This window comes from Giraffa tippelskirchi, chromosome 3 (assembly GCF_054371585.1).
Source record: "Giraffa tippelskirchi isolate mGirTip1 chromosome 3, T2T-mGirTip1v1.2.pri, whole genome shotgun sequence".
Lineage (NCBI taxonomy): Eukaryota > Metazoa > Chordata > Mammalia > Artiodactyla > Giraffidae > Giraffa > Giraffa tippelskirchi.
In genome coordinates this window covers 110045047-110059168 of record NC_137277.1, presented here as the reverse complement: position 1 = coordinate 110059168, position 14122 = coordinate 110045047, and positions in this window count along the sequence as shown.

The window sequence follows — 14122 nt, the reverse complement described above, 5'->3', positions numbered from 1 at the left end:
ATTCAGAGAACATCATGCAAAATGCCAGGCTGGATGAAGCACAAGTTGGAATCAAGATTGGTGAGAGAAATATCAATAACCTCAGATATGCAGATGACACCACCCTTATGGCAGAAAGTGAAGAACTAAAGAGCCTCTTGATAAAAATGAAAGAGGAGAGTGAAAAAGTTGGCTTAAAGTCAACATTCAGAAAACTAAGATCATGGCATCTGGTCCTATCACTTCATGGCAAATGGGTGGGGAAACAAAGGAAACAGTGAGAGACTTTATTTTTGACTCCAAAATCACCTCAGACAGTGACTGCAGCCATGAAATTAAAAGTTGCTTGCTCCTTGGGAGAAAAGCCATTACCAACCTAGACAGCATATTAAAAAGCAGAGACATTACTCTGCCAACAAAGGTCCATCTAGTCAAAGCTATGGTTTTTCCAGTAGTCAAGTATGGATGGGAGAGTTGAACCATAAAGAAAGCTAAGTGCCAAAGAAGTTATGATTTTGAACTGTGGTGTTAGAGAAAAAGAAGAGTCCCTTGGACTGCAAGGAGATCCAGCCAGTCTGTCCTAAAGGAAATCAGTCCTGAATTGGAGGGACTGATGCTGACGCTGAAACTCCAATACTTTGGCCACCCAATGTGAAGAACTGACTCACTGGAAAAGACCCTGATGCTGGGAAAGACTGAAGGTGGGAGGAGAAGGGGATGACAGAAGATGAGATGGTTGGATGGCATCACTGACTCAATGGACATGAGTTTGAGTAAGCTCCAGGAGGTGGTGATGGATAGGGAAGCCTGGCGTGTTACAGTGCATGTGGTCGCAGAGAGTTGGACACAACTGAGCAGCTGAATTGAACTGATACTGATACAGAGGAATTTCAGAACAGTGAAAATACTCTGCATGATATTATAATGATGGGTATATATCATTACACGTTTGTCCAAGCTCATAGAATACACAACATCAATAGTAAATCCTAAGGTTAACTACGGACCTTGGTAAAAAATGTATTATTATGGTAGCGATACTGAAGATAGAGGAGGCTATGCATGTGTGGGAGCATGGGGTTTATGGAAAATCTCTGTGCCTTACTCTCAGTTTTATTGTAAACTTAAACCTACTTTCAAAAATTAAAATCTTTTAAAAATAGATTATTAGAAAATATCCAGATTAAAATATAGAGAGGAAATTAAAGTGGAAAATACAAGAAAGAACACACTGCACATATTAGAAAAGTGCATATATAGTCATATAAGCAATGTATTTGGAATCCCAAAACAGGAAAGCAGAAAGAGGACGTACCAAAAGCAATGTTTAATGAGCTAATAACCAAAATTTTCCCAAACTGACAAAAGTCAACAAGCCACAGATTTAGGAACCTTCAAATCAGGGTCAATACTCATAATACAGCATCTAGATACATCATAGTAAAATCGCTGCTATAAATGAAAGACAAAAAAAAAATCTTAGAGCAGCAGGGGGATGTGGGAAAATACACACACACACACACACACACACACACACATTTTCTCTCCAGGTCCTCACAGTACAGAAAGTGTAAGGAAGTTCTCTAGGGCTTTTATAAAGACACTAATTCCATTTATGAGTACTCCACCTGCAAGGCATAATCACTTCCCAAAGGCCCGATTTCTTAATATCAGCACATTGGGGGTTAGCTTATCAACACACAAATTTTTTAGAGACACATTCAGTCTATAGCAACTACTGTCATTGAATTAATTCAAATAAATACTTCAACAAAGATGTATTGCTTTTGAAACAGAATCTCAAACTACATTAACTTTTACTCATCATGTCCCTGCTAATATACACATACTCTACTCCCCAAAAATAAACTACAATTAGGTCCAGAAACTAAATTATATACAAGCATAAAAGCAAAACTTTCAAAGTATTACTAAAATAGTATGTGGATGATGAATGCCTTAAGATGTAGATTCTATTTTGTATTATTGAGAATTTCTCATTGCTTTTTTTAACTTTTGAGTTTTCTAAGAAAATGTGTTGTAATATAAAAAAGTATTTTCATTAAGTTACTAAGTATTTGTGTATATAGGGGAAGGGCAGTAATTAGAGAACTGATTAGTGTTTTTGTTCAGTGCTAAGCTGTGTCCAACTCTGCAATCTCATGAACTGCAGCACATCTGACTCTCTGTCTCTCACTATCTCCTGGAGTTTGCTCAAACTCATATCCATTGGGTCAATGATGCATCCAAACATCTCATTTTCTGTTACCCCCTTGTCTTCTTGCCTTCAATCTTTCTTCTTGCCTTCAATCAATCAGGGTCTTTTCCATTGAGTAGGCCCTTCACATCAGGTGGCCAAAGTATTAGGGCTTCAAAATCATTCCTTCCAATGAATATTCAGGGTTCATTTCCTTTAGGACTGACTGGTTTGCTCTCCTTGCTATCCAAGGGAGTCTCAAGAGTCTTCTCCAGCACCATGGTTTGAAATCATCAATTCTTTGGCACTCAGCTTTCTTTATGGTCCAACTCTCACACCTGTACATGACAACTGGAAAAATCATAGCTTTGACTAGACAGACCTTTGTCAGCAAAGTGATGTCTGCTTTTTAATACACAGTCTAGGATGGTCACAACTTTTCTTCCAAGGAGCCAGTGTCTTTTAATTTCATGGCTGCAGTCACTGTCTGCAGTGATTTTGGAGCCCAAGAAAATAAAGTCTATCACATTTTCCATTGTTTCCCCATCTATTTGCCATGAAATGATGGGACTGGATGCCATGATCTTCGTTTTTTGAATGTTAAGTTTTTTGTTGTTGTTGTTTGTTTGTTTTTTTGCATGTCTATTTTTAAGCCAGCTTTTCCTCTCTCCTATTTTACCTTCACCAAGAGGCTCTTTAGTTCCTCTTCACCTTCTGCCATTAGGGTGCTATCATCTGCATACCTGAGGTTGTTGATATTTCTCCTGGCAATCTTGATCCAGCTTGTGAGTCATCCAGCCCAGAATTTCGCATGATGTACTCTGCATATAAGTTAAATAAACAAGGTGACAATATACAGACTTGACATACTCCTTTCCCAGTTTTGAACTCAGTTGTTCCATGTCTGGTTCTAACTGTTGCTTCTTGTCCTGCATATAAGTTTCTCAGGAAGCAGGTAAGGTAGTCTGGTATTCCCATCTCTTTAAGAATTTTTCATAGTTTGTTGTGATCCACAATACCCAGCTGTGGATGTGACTGGTGATTGAAGCAAAGTCTGATGCTGTAAAGAGCAATATTGCATAGGAACCTGGAATGTTAGATCCATGAATCAAGGCAAATTGGAAGTGGTCAAACAGGAGATGGCAAGAGTGAATGTTGACATTCTAGGAATCAGCAAACTAAGATTAACTGGAATGGGTGAATTTAACTCAGATGACCGTTATGTTTACTACTGTGGGCAGGAATCCCTTAGAAGAAATGGAGTAGCCATAATGGTCAACAAAAGAGACTGAAATGCAGTACATAGATGCAATCTCAAAAACGACAGAATGATCTCTGTTCATTTCCAAGACAAACCATTCAATATCATAGTAATCCAAGTCTATGCCCCAACCAGTAACACTGAAGAAGCTGAAGCTGAATGGTTCTATGAAGACCTACAAGACCTTTTAGAACTAACATCCAAAAAAGATATCCTTTTCATTATAGGGGACTGGAATGCGAAAGTAGGAAGTCAAGAAACACCTGGAGGAACAGCAAATTTGGCCTTGGAGTACAGAATGAAGTAGGGCAAAGGCTAATAGAGTCTTGCCAAGAGAACGCACTGGTCATAACAAACACCCTCTTCCAACAACACAAGAGAAGACTCTACACATGGGCATCACCAGATGATCAACACCGAAATCAGATTGATTATATTCTTTGCAGCCAAAGATGGAGAAGTTCTATACAGTCAGCAAAATCAAGACTGGGAGCAGACTGTGGCTCAGATCATGAACTGCTTATTGCCAAATTCAGACTTAAATTGAAGAAAGTAGGGAAAACCACTAGACCATTCAGGTATGACCTAAATCAAATCCCTTATGATTATACAGTGGAAGTGAGAAATAGATTTAAGGGACTAGATCTAATAGACAGAGTGCCTGATGAACTATGGACAGAGGTTCGTGACATTGTACAGGAGACAGGGATCAAGACCATCCCCATGGAAAAGGAATGCAAAAAAGCAAAATGGCTGTCTGAGGAGGCCTTACAAATAGCTGGGAAAAGAAGAGAAGTGAAAAGCAAAGGAGAAAAGGAAAGATATTCCCATCTGAATGCAGAGTCCCAAAGAATAGCAAGGAGAGATAAGGAAGACTTCTTCAGCAATCAATGCAAAGAAATAGAGGAAAACAACAGACTGGGAAAGACTAGACATCTCTTCAAGAAAATTAGAGATACCAAGGGAACATTTTATGCAAAGATGGGCTCAATAAAGGACAGAAATGGTATGGACCTAACAGAAGCAGAAGATATTAAGAAGAGGTGGCAAGAGTACACAGAAGAACTGTACAAAAAAGATCTTCACGACCCAGATACTCATGATGGTGTGATCACTCACCTAGAGCCAGACATTCTGGAATGTGAAGTCAAGTGGGCCTGAGAAAACATCACTCCGAACAAAGCTAGTGGAGGTGATGGAATTCCAGTTGAAGCTATTTCAAATCCTGAAAGATGATGCTGTGAAAGTGCTGCACTCGATATGCCAGCAAATCTGGAAAACTCAGCAGTGGCCACATGACTGGAAAAGGTCAGTTTTCGTTCCAATCCCAAAGAAAGGCAATGCCAAAGAATGCTCAAACTACTGCACAATTGCACGCATCTCACATGCTAGTAAAGTAATGCTCAAAATTCTCCAAGCCAGGCTTCAGCAATATGTGAACCGTGAACTTCCAGATGTTCAAGCTGGTTTTAGAAAAGGCAGAGGAACCAGAGATCAAATTGCCAACATCCGATGGATCACCAAAAAAGCAAGAGAGTTCCAGAAAAACATCTATTTCTGCTTTATTGACTAGGCCAAATCCTTTGACTGTGTGGACCACAATAAATTGTGGAAAATTCTGAAAGAGATGGGAATATCAGACCATCTGACCTGTCTCTTGAGAAACCTGTATGCAGGTCAGGAAACAACAGTTAGAACTGGACATGGAACAACAGACTGGTTCCAAATAGGTAAAGGAGCATGTCAAGGCTGTTTATTGTCATCCTGCTTATTTAACTTATATGCAGAGTACATCATGAGAAATGCTGGGCTGGAAGAAACACTAGCTGGAATCAAGATTGCGGGAGAAATATCAATAACCTCAGGTATGCAGATGACACCACCCTTATGGCAGAAAGTGAAGAAGAACTAAAGAGCCTCTTGATGAAAGTGAAAGAGGAGAGTGTAAAAGTTGGCTTAAAGCTCAACGTTCAGAAAACTAAGATCGTGGCATCTGGTCCCATCACTTCATGGCAAATAGATGGGGAAACAGTGGAAACAGTGTCAGACTTTATTTTTTTGGGCTCCAAAATCACTGCTGATGGTGATTGCAGCCATGAAATTAAAAGACGCTTACTCCTTGGAAGGAAGGTTATGGCCAACCTAGATAGCATCTTTAAAAGCAGAGACATTACTTTGCCAACAAAGGTCCATCTAGTCAAGGCTCTGGTTTTTCCAGTAGTCATGTATGGATGTGAGAGTTGGACGGTGAAGAAAGCTGAGCGCCGAAGAATTGATGCTTTTAAACTGTGGTGTTGGAGAAGACTCTTGAGAGTCCCTTGGACTGTGAGGAGATCCAACTAGTCCATCCTAAAGGAGATCAGTCCTGGGTGTTCATTGGAAGGACTGATGTTGAAGCTGAAACTCCAATACTTTGGCCACCTCATGCGAAGGGTTGACTCATTGGAAAAGACCCTAATGCTGGGAAGGATTGGGGGCAGGAGGAGAAGGGGACGACAGAGGATGGGATGGTTGGATGGCATCACTGACTCGATGGACATGGGTTTGGGTAGACTCTGGGAGTTGGTGATGGACAGGGAGGCCTGGCATGCTGCGATTGATGGGGTCGCAAAGAGTCGAACACGACTGAGAGACTGAACTGAACTGCACTGAACCCAGCCAAAGGCTTTAGCATAGTCAATGAAGCAGAAGAGGACGTTTTTCTAAAATTCCCTTGCTTTTTCTATGATTCAACAGATGTCGGCAATTGAATCTCTGGTTCCTCTTCCTTTTCTAAATCTAGCTTGGACATCTGGAATTTCTCAGTTCACATACTGCTGAAGCCTAGCTTGAAGGATTTTGAACATAATCTTGCTAGTATGTGAAATGAGTGCAATTGTGCAGTAGTTTCAACATTCTTTGACATTGCCTTTCTTTGGAATTAGAATGAAAACTGACTTTTTCCAGTCCTTTGGCCACTGCTAAGTTTTCCAAATTTACTCGCCTATTGAGTGCAGTACTTTCACAGCATCATCTTTTAGGATTTGAAATACCTCAGCTGGAATTCCATCACCTCCACTAGCTTTCCTCATAGTAATGCTTCCTAAGGTCCACTTGACTTCACACTCCACTATGTCTGGTTGTAGTAAGTGACAAAACCATCGTGGTTATCTGGGTCATTAAGACCTTTTTTGTACAGTTCTTCTGTATTCTTGCCAGCTCTTCTTAATCTCTTCTGATTCAGTTAGGTCCTTGCCATTTCTGTCCTTTATTGTGCTCATCTTTGCATGAAATAGTCCCTTGGTATCTCCAATTTTCTTGAGAAAAATCTCTAGTCTTCACCATTCTATCGTCTTCCTCTATTTCTTTGCATTGTTCACTTAAGAAAGCTTTCTTTATCTCTCCTTGCTATTCTCTCGAACTCTGCATTCAGTTAGGTTTATCTTTTCCTTTCTCATTGCCTTTCACTTCTCTTCTTTTCTCAGCTATTTGTGAAGCCTCCTCAGACAACCACTTTGCCTTCTTTCATTTCTTTTCCTGATAATTAAGTATTTACTTAAAATATACCAGATAATGTGCTAAGCATTTTACCTGAATTATATCATTTCATTCTCAGAATAATACTATCAAATATCATGTTCTCTATTTTAAAAGATAGAAATTGAAGCATAGGGAGTAAATTTTTTTCAAAACTGCACAGCTAGAAAGTGACAAGGTCAACAAAACAGCCCAAAAGTGTTAATGTGTTTCTCAATTTAAAATATTTAAGAAAATTCACATGCTTGATATATTGATATTTACTAATTGATATATGATTCTTCAGGTATAGTAGGCACTTTGATTGCAAGGATCTTGGGATGGAGTACTAATTCTTCTGGAGAAGAGCAGTCTAATAGAACTTTCTAAGATTATAGAAATGTCCTATATCTGTGCTACCTAATTCAGTAGTTTTAGCCATATGTGGTTATTAAGCACTTTAAATATGGTTAGTGTGATTGAGGAACTGAATGCTAAGTTTTATTTCTATACAATTTCAATTTAAATTAACTATGTGACTGCCATATTGGACAGTGCATTTCTAAAACATTTGGCTATCATTAAAAAAAAAATTACGTTTCTCAGGAGTGCAAAACTCTGTGGCTTTACCAGATATATGTGTACTGGATTACATAATTCAAAATACTGGTGCCTTCAGAGGCAATTACCAGGGTCATGTGTGTAACTAGGCGTAATAGAAAGATAGAAAAAGACCTTGAACTTCTGAAAAAATAGATCAAACAGATTTAATACATAAGACAGTGTAAATTATATTGTGAGGTGATTCCTTTGAAATAAGTAAGTCCCAGAGTTCAACTTAGCTACATCATAAATGTTATTTCTACTAGTGTTAAAAAAATATTTTAAAAGATGACCTTCAATAATGAGGTACTACAAAGAAATAAAGTGATATGATCAATATGAAGGGAAAAAAGTTCACTGAAGATATTTTGTTTTCCAAATCACTGAGACCGAAAGTCAGCAGGAAAGTATATATACTGAATATCTATAGAGAGATGGCCTCTGTAATGACATTCAAAGGGAGAAAGTACTCTATAAAGATGCCTTGACTATAACAACAAAAAATTGAACTTTATTTTCATGCTGCTTCTAACTCTGTTACTTTTTTTCTAATCTAATGAAACATCATCAAGAGTTAGGAGATCTATATTCTGAGTAACTCTGAGTAACACCCTGACTCAATCATGTCATATAACTTCTCTGTGCCTTGATGTATTTGCTTATGAAAAAATGTTGGTTAAATTCTGTCTGTAGTTGCCTCCATCTTTGACACTTAGGTCTCCAATAAATGCACCCCTTGTCCTTTAAAGACTTATGCCTAAATTACTTTCTATAAACCAAATGGTTCTGTTGTGTAACACATAAGTACAAAGTTTGCCTGAGTTGGTATGTAAGATCTGAGGCATATCCACTTGTGTTAAATTTGAAAACCTACCTTAAAACATGTTTTGAGAACAGGTCTTTAGCCAGTATGTATTGTCAAATGCCTGAATTCTTTTTCAAATCCCTTCCTGAGATGGCGGGTAGGGGGTGGGACAGGGTATTCCATAGATGTTGTAAGTTTACAGTTCACCCTATAAAAAGTAAGAGGATGTGGTCCCTCCAGTCACTTCTTTCAGGGTCATGGCAGTTTTATCTGATAAGAACACTGAACTTTAACAGTGAACTTGCAATGATTTACATGCTCCCTTTTATTCCAAAACTCATTAAGTTGTTAAGCATATTGTAAAATTCACTGAATAGTCAACTCTTCCCATACACATTAAGATCAATGGAGACTCAACTTCCTCCTCTCCACCCATGTGCACACATAAAAATTAAACCATTTACGACTGTTTGGGACTGATATGAAGCAATTCTTGTCCTTGATGTTAGTACCCATTCTTTAGACAAGCTCACATATTGACATGTCTCATACAATGGAACAGTGAATTTGAGGCCTTGATTCCCCTATGACTATTAAATCTTAAAATTCCAGACTTTGACCAAGACTGCAGCAATAGTGCCAAGTAACAAAAATCAAAGAAACCATATCTGAATTGGTCCAAACAAATGTGTCTAGAAGAGAAACACCCAAGGACCTTGCATGTGAAGCAGTCTTAGAAAATTTACAGCTGACCTGTCCTCAAGTTGCTTTGTTTTGGAACAGAATAAGCTTAGAAATAATTACAGTGATGGAGTCAGTTCCCCTGGACCTGATCCTTGGCATTGCCAGGAAACTTAATGCTGTTTAAAATGCTGCCAAGAACTGTTGGCTATACCCTACACAGTTCTAAAAAATTTATCTCAATAGTCGTGTAAATCCCTGTTGCCCCAAACCCCACAATGGCTAACAATTATTTTACAATTGACAAGATTTTCAGCACAGTATGTTGGAAAGGACCTATCATTTTCAGAGATCTTGGTCTCTTTTATAAGTACCTGGGAGTTCTGCCAGACAACAGACTTAAGTCATTATTATTGGACTGCTGAATGGAAATGTAAAGATATATTTATCCACTATTCTGCATTATATGGCCATGGCTACTTGGGGATGGGCAGTATAGATGGGTTTTTCTTTTCATGCTATTAATTATAAATTGGGGAAACCAGAAAACAGATCAATTAAAGCCACGTTAGCCCAGCTAAAGAAAGTGCTTGGCAATTTCCTTAAGAAAATTGTAGCAAATATGAAAATGTCAATAAACCTAAAGAGAAAGAAGCTAAATAATGAAAGATTATTTTATTATTCAGTGTCCTTTCTAATGTTTAAATAATTAATAATAAAAAATATTTAATATTTCCACTTTTGGTTTAACTGTTTTCTTCTGTTAAAACCACAATGTCTTCTTTTCACAGCTTTGTTAACAACTAAAGACTAATTTCTGCCAAGATTTGCTGCTATTCGTTTAACAACAAGGTAGCTTTGTTGGGTTTTTCTATGTTTGAATCTGTTTTCACTTTAAGTTACAATCTCTCTCTGAATTTTTTAACCTCAGTCACGTGTATTACAATCTGATTCCTTTCTATTTTATAAATTCAGTTCATTATTTGTTTTTTTTTAAAAAGACCACAGTAAGGTTTTATTTTCCTTTCTTGAGTATGCAGACTATGATCAGAAGTGCAATTTCTAGAGAGATCAGCAAATAGTTCAAGATGCTGCTGAAGTAGCATTATAAATAATTAACAACATATGAAATGTTTAATAATGTCTCCTAACAAAAATGCAAAATGAAGTCTGCATGGTAATATACCATGCTTGATTCTAAAAATAAATATAGGTACTTTAACTGTGGGCCCTTGTTAGGCAAAAATATCACTGTATGGCATGTTTAACAACCTCAAAAATAAGAAATTACACACCTACACTAGAGGTAGAAAATTATCTGCCAGTTACAGAATACTCTATTTTCAAAACAGAAATGTAATAACTAAATGCATATCCACTTGTCTTTTTCAAAAGCATTTGTCACTTCTCATACATTGCTAATGTCTTCAATATGCCCATATATCCTCTCTGTCCCCAGTTGTCCTCTCTGAAAACAAAATGATTAGATGAAAAAAGATCATAAATGTTTAATAATTATTTAAGAGCTGATTCATCACTACCACAAAGAAAGTACAGTTTGGATTAGTGGATAAATAAATGTAATAGAATGTTCATTTCAGAGGAAAGAAATAATCAAGATGTATCCTTATCTAAATGTTCAAGAACTTTATCATTTGCTTTTTTCTTATGTTTATTTAAGTCTACCTCCTGTGTAAAGAAAATTTAGTCTTCTCAAGTAGAACAATTTTTAAAAACATAAAGTATGCCATCCTTGGGATCATCACCTGAGATAAACCCACTGAAGTTCCACTAGTGTCAGTAGAAAACTGTGTACTTAATGCCACTGGAGAGAAAAGCTCTCAGTAATCATTTCAATTTGTATTAATCCTCTGTTATAATACGAGAGAAAGTGTGTGTAAAAGAGAACATGTGTGTATGTGGAATAAGAAAAAAACTATCCCAGTCCTACCCTTGACTCAGCAGATGATATATAGTATAATATTTCATTTTATTCATCATTTATTTACTTAAAGAGTAAGTGATAGAAGCTCCTCACCAGAGACTAGAGAAATGTCAGGAAGGTTGAGTGGAAATAGGTGGTGGCAATGATTGATTCCAATGCCATTATCATTAATAAGAAACTTCTCAGTGTAGGAAACATCTATTTGAAAATTCCACGCATGACAAAATTCAAAGAATAATGTCATTTAAGTTTATGAGTCTTAAATAGATTATAAAAATTGTCAAATTATGAAGAAGGCACCTTGCTAAGAGGTACACCAATTTCACATGTGAATTTCAATGCAAGAATCCTAAATAATATGATAGCAAGAAGATTTCAGTGTACAACAAAATGATAATGTAATCAAATATATTTAAATATTAATAAAATATTATAATAATAAATTCAAATGATGATATGCCAGAATGCAAGTATATCTCAATATTAAAAACATTGTAGAGTTCACTTTGAGAAAAATCACAGTCAATGCAAAAATTAAAATAATAAATGTTAAAATTCAATAGACATTTCTAATTTTTAAAAAGTTTAAACTCGTCCCACCCTCTCCTCCCCCCACTGTATACGTAAGTCTATTCTCTACATCTGTGTCTTCAGTCCTTCCCTGCAAATGGGTTCATCAGTATCATCCTTCTAGATTCCATATATATAGAAAGGGTAGGGCAAATGGAGAAAGTAGCATTGACATATATACACTATCATGTGTCAAATGGATAGCTAGTGGGAAGTTGCTATATAGCACAGAGATCCCAGTCTGCCACTCTGTGATGACCTAGAAGGTTGGGATGGGGTGGGGGAGGGAGGCTCAAGGAAAAGGGGATGTACGTACAATTATGGCTGATTCTACAGAGTTCTATGTTCTAAAACACTGTTTACACTGAACTTTAACAACATACGTAAATTAGAAGCTCCAACAATCAATAAGACGTGTCAAAAAGTGTTTCTAAGGGAATTCAGTTCAATTCTTTGGTTGGGGAAAGGTCAAAGTTTAGAGATACTATGAATCATAAATATCTTAAAATGCCAGGTACCTAAAAAACATAATTTTATGCAATATTTTATGAGTATGGTTTATGCTAAAGAGGATGTAAATCTCCAATCAGTAGCTCCTATTCAAATAAGAAACCTTGATTCTATGACAAAAGTATGACAAAAGCTTCAGTTAAAATATGAAGTTTAAAGTACAAATAATTTTCAATTAATGTAGGTTTTAAATTACTTTTTAATTAATCTACATTCTAGTGGATCTAAATAAAATAAAAAGATGTTATATCATACAATATGGTAAAACATTAACTGAATTATTCTCACTAAAAGTTAGGAATAAGACAACAATATCCTTCTTGAAGCTACAGTTAGTACGCTTAGTTACAGTTAATCTACTTACCCAAAAGAATAAAGTACAGACATTAGAAAAGATCTTGCAAAAATGGCATTATTTTCAGATGTTAAAATTTCACATGTGTAAACAATAGCAAATATACTATAAAAATTATTAGAAAAATAGAAAAAAATTAAGGTACCTAATTTTATATATATATATATATATATATATAATTCAATAGTTTTTCCTTGCACAAACAATAGCCTATTTGAAATTACAATGGATGAGAGAAGACACTAATATTTTTTAAAGTTCAAAAAGTTTATTTAAGAATAAACTTAACAAAAAATATACAAGATATATAAAAAGTTTGAAATTCTGCTTTCAAAGGGAATGAGAAATTTCAAGTTAAATTGCAGTTCATATTTTCAGACTTACCTACTACACAAAACTGTATTTAAAATATAAAACTGAAAATTTTCAAAATAGCACACATGCACACACACATGCGCAAACACATACACATCTCCATGGAGCAGAAATGAAAGAGCAACCTAATGCAATGCAAGAATGAAGGTTTTTGGCCTGCTGAGCTCTGATTTCAGAAGGAAGCAGAGATAGGAATTCATTTTCTACAACTTACCAAGAACTAAGTGTTCCATACCTTGTAAAGCACTGGATCCAGATTCACTTTATGAAAAGAGGAGCTGAAACAAGATTCACTCACATGTGAATGGACTTGAAAAGAAGCTAAAGCTGTCTTCTGTCTTAGTCTAGGTCTTGTAAGAAGCTGACCACCAAGCAAAGGTGAAGGAAACAGACCTGCTTTGTAGACAGCATAGGCCAATCAGTCTTCAGCCTTGGGAGCATACCTGGAATGTCCCCCAATGTCACCATAATGACATGCTTTCTTTCTGACCATTTTTGTTCTTTTTTGATTATGTCATTTTTTTTTTATTATATATCATTTCATTTCTTTGTTTGTCTACGGTTGTTTTTGTGTTTTTTTCCCCAACAGGCCTTAATAAACTTTTCTTCAAGTTTATCCTTGGAATTTGTAATATTTATTGAGTTTATTATTGGAATTTTTCTTCACTTATGAGATATTTTTTTTCTATTTCTTTCCTGAGTTCAAGCTCTTTTTTCAGTTTTCTTTTGCTCACTTCTGTTTTACTTTCAAACTTCTGATTAACGACAGTTTCTAAAATCCTCAAATGCTTGTTTGAGCATATTTAATTCTGTTTAGAGTTACTGGCTTACAGATTTCTTCTGCTTTGTTTTCATTTACCATGAGGAGTGGTTAATTTTCTTAATTATGTGTGAAATTTCATTTACTGATTTTCTGCAATATATGTATATGGACTTTATCTGTCTTCTGTTCATTTTTATGATACTGGAGTATTTTCTGGTATTCACATTATTAATACCACACTCATCTGTCAGTATAGCAATCCAGATACTTTAGCAAGGAGTTTTTGTATATTCTGATGTTGGGGGAAGGGTTTCCCTTCCTCTATTTCACTGTTCTCTGTTTTTCTTGCCTTTCTAAAAATCTCCCTCACCTTTCTTTACTATTTCTGCTTAACTACTAGACTGCAAAGGAGCACTTTCCAGCCCTTTGCTTTTTTTTCCCCCTCAACGGAAGCTGTGCATTTTGAAGACTGCCTATTTAAATCAGGTCTATTCATGTAATTGCATCTCTCCTTGTAAACTGGGCCTGGGCCTTTAAATCAGGAACTCTGAAGTCTCAGCCCTGTAGCTCTTGCACTGATTTT